Genomic DNA, 7,083 nt, shown 5'->3' with positions numbered 1-7,083 from the left:
CCCTCCACCATTCTCCTCAGTCTTTCTGAAACGTCTATCAGGCAAATGTAGGGGCCTCTCCCTTTAGCCCACATTTCTCTTAATGTGCTCATATTCTCTAATTCCAAAGTTCTCAGTGCTTTGCTCTGGACATTTTTCCCCACTCTTTTTTTATGGACACTACTTATTTTTTGCTTTTTTTAAACATTGAATGAGCTGAGTTCTTCATCGGCTGTTTGCAAGAGACTTTCAAGAGGATGGAGGCAGGGGCATATTTAAGGTCATTTACTCCATGAACCAGTATGTGCTAGTGCTTGCTTTTCCCCATGATTAGCATTTCAGGGTTTCTTACGACACAGAGTCCATGTCCTTCACTATTCCTTACCAACAGACTGCTTTTTACAGGCATGACTGTTTGTCCTTGTTCAGCTTCACCTTCCCAATACCTCAAATCTTTGTGGCAAATGAAAATTTTTTTTATAAAAAGCTCCAACTTTGGTCTGCTTGCCTGTTCTTGTTGTTCAGTACAAGAGCTTTTTGGTCTTGGGTCACTTTCTTTGGAGAGCAATATTACTCTCACATTGTATAAAATGTGCATCCCTAGGCATCCATTATCACATTCCTGTTTGACTTTTGCTATACTGGGCTGTAGTCATAGGCTGTAGTCCAGGCTTACAGACTATTTTTATCTGTTTTCATTTATCTCTTTTGTCTGTTTTTCATTCTCTTTATAGTTTCAAGTTGGGTGGATTTCTGAGAGAAGAAAGTGTTTTATTCTAACACTTGAAAACCGACGCTTAAATTGTTTTTGACCATTTATCAAATCCTTTTATGTATGTAGAAAAGGGCTGGGGAGAGGGTAGGGGAGGATATTTCAATATGTCTTTCATACACCATCTTAATCAGATTAAGTAATGGACTTTCAGCAGTCATCAATGTAGATGCCTCTCTTCAAAGATTACAAGTTACATTTCCTTCCAGCAACAGGTATAGGGACTCAAAGTCAATATTAAGCAGTGTTATAGAAAAGGCTGTGCTCTGTCCTTCCCACAGCTGGATTTTTAAACTAAGATTCACCCCCCAGGACCTACTAGATACATTGATACAGTTGCTGTCATTCCCATAGTCCATGCTAAAGGTCAAGCCTCTGTATAGCTTGTGACCTCCACTGACCTTCTCCCAAGTGATTAAAATACAGGTCAGCTTCTGACCCATTCCGTAGGCTGTTCAACAACCCAAGATGTGGCTCAGTGAAAAAAGATGGTATGGGAAAAACAGAACCTCTTGTGAATTTAGCTCTGGAAACAAGAGAGAGAATCAGGAAATTGACGATCGAAGCAGAAGGTTTAAGGTTTCCATGAGGTAGAGTTTGAAGCAAAAAGGTCACGCCATGGAGAATCATAAAGAAACAGAATCTAGAAGATGAATTTTAAACGTAAGGCCAAAAAAAAAAATGCAGATATGTAGGGTGGAATGTGAAGTCAAGTGGGCCTTAGAAAGCATCACTATGAACAAAGCAAGTGGAGGTGATGGAATCCAGATATGGAGATGACAACACCCTTAGGGAAGAGAGCAAAGACCTAAAGAGCCTCTTGATGAAAGTGAAAGAGGAGAGTGAAAAAGTTGGCTTAAAATGGCATCTGGTCTCATCATTCATGGCAAATAGATGGGGAAACAGTGGAAACAGTGACACACTTTATTTGGGGGGGCTCCAAAATCACCACAGATGTTAACTGTAGCCATGAAATTAAAAGACACTTACTCCTTGGAAGAAAAGCTATGACCAACCTAGACAGCATATTAGAAAGCAGAGACATTACTTTGCCAGCAAAAGTCCGTCTAGTCAAAGCTATGGTTTTTCCAGTATGGATGTAAGATTTGGCCTGTAAGGAAAGCTGAATGCCAAAGAATTGATGCTTTTGAACTGTGGTGTTGGAGAAGACTCTTGAGAGTCCCTTGGACTGCAAGAAGTTCCAACTAGTCCATTCTAAAGGAAATCAACACTGACTATTCATTGAAAGGACTGATGCTGGTGGCCAGTACCTTGGCCACCAGATGCAAAGAGCTGAATCATTTGAAAAGACCCTCATGCTGGGAAAGATTGAAGGTGGGAGGAGAAGGGGATGACAGAGGATGAGATGGTTGGATGGCATCCCCGACTCAATGGACATGAGTCTGAGTGAACTCCGGGAGTTGGTGAGGGACAGGGAGGCCTGGCGTGCTGCAGTCCATGGGATCGCAAAGAGTCGGACATGACGGCGCGACTGAACTGAACTGAACTGAGGAATAGGGAATAATGGAAACTTTTTTCTCTAGAGATTATAAACAAAATAGTTACACCTTTTTTGTTACTCAGCCATGAAAAGAAGGGAAGAATGCCGTTTGCAGCAACATGGAAGGACCTAGAGATTGTCACCCTAAATGAAGTCAGAGAAAGACAAATATCATCGAATATCACTGGCATGTGGAATCTAAGTTTTTAAATGGTACAAATGAGCTTATTTACCAAACAGAAACAAACTTTTGATTACCAAAGGGGAAATGTCGGGGGGAGGGCAAATCCAGAGCTTGGGATGAATATGCAACACTACTATATATGTAAGATAGATAACCAGCAAGGACCAGCAATTGTATAACACAGGGAACTCTACTCAATATTCTGTGAGAACCTGTAAGAGAAAATAATCTAAAAAAAAAAAAATATGTGTGTATGTATAACTGAATCACTTTGCCATACAACTGAAACTAATACCACATTGTAAATCAACTATACACCAGAAACATTAAAATTTTAAGACTTAAGTAGCCTAGTTGTTGCTAGGGCTGGAGCAAGGGGAAAAGGAGGAGTGACTGCTAATGGTATGGAGTTTCTTTTGGAGTGATAAATGCATTCTACAGTTAGATAATGGTGATGGCTGTATAACTTTGTGAATATGCAAAAAGCCACTGAATTGAACACCATAGAATGGTGAATTTTGTGACATGAAATATATGTATTTCATGTGAATTCATCTTGCCAGTTGAGGTTTTGCCAGTTATCCTGACTTTCAAGAGTATAGCCACTGCTATAAAACAAGGGATTCTCTTAATCTTATTAGCTAATATTTATTGATCTTTCATTGTGTAAAATACTGTGTATAAATGAATCCTCATAAAAATCTATATAGAGTCCGCAAAGAGTTGGACGTGACTTAGTGACTGTACAACCACAAGTTTATGAGATAGATATTTTTCCATTTTTATGGAGATTGAAGATTGTGTGTTAAGTCACTCCAGTCGTATCTGCAACCCTAAGGACTATAGCCCACCCGGCTCCTCTGTCCATGGGATTCTCCAGGCATGAATACTGGAGGTGATTGCCATGCCATCCTCCAGGGGATCTTCCCGACTCAGGGAGTGAACCCACATCTTTTACATCTCCTGCACAGGCAGGAGTGTTCTTTACCACGAGCACCAACTGACATGGAAGCTTAGAGAGGTTAAAGAACTTGCCAAGGTTACATAGTAATTAAGTGATGAAGCTTGGGTTTGGTCTGTTTGTATGACCAAGAACCCATTATCCTAATAATCATTTAGTCACCAGAAAGCCAACCAGTGTTTTATGCAGTTGAATTTATCAAATGGATCAAATTTGTGAGGCAAAAAACCTATAAAAACCTCCTACTGCTCTAGAGGGAGGAATGTAATTGGAAATCAAAGAAGTTTCTGACATTGCTCTACCTGGAAATCTTAGGAAATCACACCCACTGACAGACCCTTATGGAAAGTCGCCCAACCTTAAGGCAGAGGGAGGGAAATCCAAGTCAGGAATTGATTTCATCCTTCTAAGCCTGTCTAAGAAAGCCATCCTTCTCCACTCACCAAGCACATTCTTCTAGAACAGAGAAAAGGCAAGGAGTAATGAAGTCCTTGGAAACTTGCAGAAGAAATACTTAGTTTTTCCCTGAGATTTTTTTTTCCTGATTTTTAAATTGTGATTTTTGAAATCATGATTAATAAAATATTTAAGGGAATTTGCTGTTTGGTAAGGACCTTTGTTGCATTATTTAAGAGCATTTTTTTCTCAGTTTTTATTACCTCAAAGAAAACTTTGATGGGCAGGTTTTCGAAGAATTAACCAAAAGAACAGAGAAATACAATTCATCTGTACAGGACAAATCACATGGCAGAGTTACCATACTAGCGAGACATATGCTTCACAAATCCCTCCATTTTCACATAAGAGGGGAGAATTATGAATTTTTTTAACTTATCAGAGCTCAGAATTGAACGAGATCTTAAGTCATTTAATTCACTCCTTTCTAGCTTCTGCTTGAAATTTTGAAATAAGGGGAGGTTCACAATTACACAATTTTTGTTTATTATTAGAAAAAAGCATCTATTTTTACTGACCTCACTGTAAAGGAACAAGAACGTAGTAGGAATAGGGGACCAGCCCTGGGATTGCTTTGGAGGGAATGATGCTGAAGCTGAAGCTCCAGTACTTGGGCCACCTCATGAGAAGAGTTGACTCATTGGAAAAGACTGATGCTGGGAGGGATTGGGGGCAGGAGGAGAAGGGGACGACAGAGAATGAGATGGCTGGATGGCATCACTGACTCAATGGACGTGAGTCTGAGTGAACTCCGGGAGATGGTGATGAACAGGGAGGCCTGGCGTGCTGCGATTCATGGGGTCGCAAAGAGTCGGACATGACGGCGCGACTGAACTGAACTGAACTGAACTGAACTGAGGAATAGGGAATAATGGAAACTTTTTTCTCTAGAGATTATAAACAAAATAGTTACACCTTTTTTGTTTCAACAGCTAAGGACAGAGAAGGGTAAGAGCAAATCTAAAGGTCCTGTGATAGGGGAAATTAGAACCTGATCTTAATGATTAATATACATCTAATTTAAACTATATAAGAAGTGATAACTAATGGAAATGATAATTCATGTCATAGTTTCTTGTTGATGAATCTTAGTGAGTTTTTTTTACTTTCCTGTAGTCCTAGTAAATAAACATCTTATATCTATATGACAATCAAGAAAACACTAACTCTGAAGAGATCTTGAAGGAATTCAATTTAACATGTTTAATCAATTCAACTTTAAGTGTTAAATACCAAGTGTGATAGTATAATGAACAAATTAAATTTTTTAATATAAAATTATAATAACATGATTACATTAAGAAGGAAAGTATATTTTTGTATAGTTAATTTTTCTCAAAAGTTTGTGATGGATTTCAATACTTCCTACCATACTCTCTTCTCTAAATTCTCAATTATTCAGGGCCTAGAAAGAATATAAAGCTATAAACTGCCACAAGTTAACTCTTTCCCTGAATTTTCTTTCATGCTGTAAAATCCATGCCCTCTTCTGTGATCCAGTTTTCCACATTATACTCAGGAAACCAGCTAACTTAGAGAAAGGTTGCTCACCTCCATGAAGCTCTATCATCAAGCCACCAGGGGGCAGAGATAGACACTTGGACCAGAGCTCAACAGGCCTCCAGGATGGCTGCAGATCAGGAGTCAGAGACTTGTTAGTTTGCTGAGAATGGGCCCAGAGCATGAGAGAAGGAGGGGAAGTTCAGGAGCTGGGGAGACAGGAAGGCCAGTGTGAGGTCTGGCAGATTCCGTGACAGTTTGTCAGTTGCTTTGGTCATCGTTAGCTTAAGAGAAAGAGAAACCCTGATTGGAACAGCCTCCCTGCCCACCGTTTTTTGGCAAGGAATGGAAAACAACTCATTTAAATTCAAAGTGGCAGTCTAATCGTAAGGGTCACATATCCCCATTTCTGGCCTACATTGCTACCTGAAAGTGGAACGTCGTCATTTGCCTGTAAGACTAATGCATGAGGAATAACCACTTCATCCCTGCTCCTGATATCATCACAGCGTTGAGACCCAGCTGGGTGGCGTTAGTAGAGAGCTGTTCCACCTGAGAGCTTATATTCCATTGAAACAGCCTATGCATTGTGTCTCTGAGAAAGTAACATGCCTGGAGAACCCCAGACCGTAAGGACGCAAGATGAGAGAAGTCTCATTTTAGGCACTTCGACAGTCTCCGCTGGCAGCGGCCGGCCCCTGGCCTGTGCTCCTGAGTGGCCTGTTAAGCACAGAACAGGACCCGGTTCTCACAGTGGCTCCTCCGGCTCCGTCTGTTTTCTCCTGTGTCAGCTCCTACCTAGGTGTCCAGCCTTGCGCCCGTGACCCTCCCACCGGTGTGTGCGATTGCCTGCATCTGCTGCTTCTGTGGCTGCGCACATGCTGATTCTTCCTCTGGGGGCCCACCCTCCCTCACCCCAATCTTGACCTCTTTAGTAAACTCTTCCATAGCCAGTCCCTTGTAGAAAATACTTTGCTGCCTGTACACCACCTCAGCCTCAGCCCTGCTGACAGTTTGGGCTGCCTAAGTCTTTGTTGTTGGGGAGCTGACCTATGAATTTGAGGGTGTTTAGCCACATCTCTGGCCTCTGCTCACTAGATGCCAGTATCACCCCCACCCCCAAAGTTGTGAGAATCAAAATTATCTCCTAACATTGCCAAATGTCTGCTGGGGATATGGGAGTGTGACCCATCCTCCAGCTGAGAAGCACTGCTTCACACATTTGTATAGCGCAATAGACCTTTGAACATGTTTGTACCTAATTATTTTAACTGTTTGACTGCACGTCTGCCCCCTCCCTAAGTTATGAACAGCTGCTGGGTTATGCTGTGTCATGCTTACCTTGATGGTACACAGCATTCATTGGATCAAGTTCTTTGCCAAATAAATGGCTATGAAATGCTGATGATCACCTAGAAATCATGTTCCCCAAAGTAAAAAAATACGTTTGTTTCATCTTGAATGTTTTGTTGTTGGTTACAGTGTTTAACAATGTTTAGTAAAGATGATTGTACTAAACATTGAAGTCAGCACATTCTTGAGTCTTTGACCCTGGGGCGAGAATAGTGGGTTAGGAGAGATAAGCCTTGTCTCCCTCCACCCTCCAGAACGATGAGTAACCTTGGCTAAGATGTCTAACTCCTCTGGAATCAGTTCTTCCATCTGTAAAATATGAACTCCTGAGGCTTCCCTTCCACCTCTGAAGTTTGTTATTTCAAAACCTATTTAGC

The sequence above is a fragment of the Ovis aries genome, chromosome 7, assembly GCF_016772045.2.
Source record: "Ovis aries strain OAR_USU_Benz2616 breed Rambouillet chromosome 7, ARS-UI_Ramb_v3.0, whole genome shotgun sequence".
NCBI classification, from domain to species: domain Eukaryota; kingdom Metazoa; phylum Chordata; class Mammalia; order Artiodactyla; family Bovidae; genus Ovis; species Ovis aries.
This window is presented reverse-complemented; position numbering follows the sequence as displayed.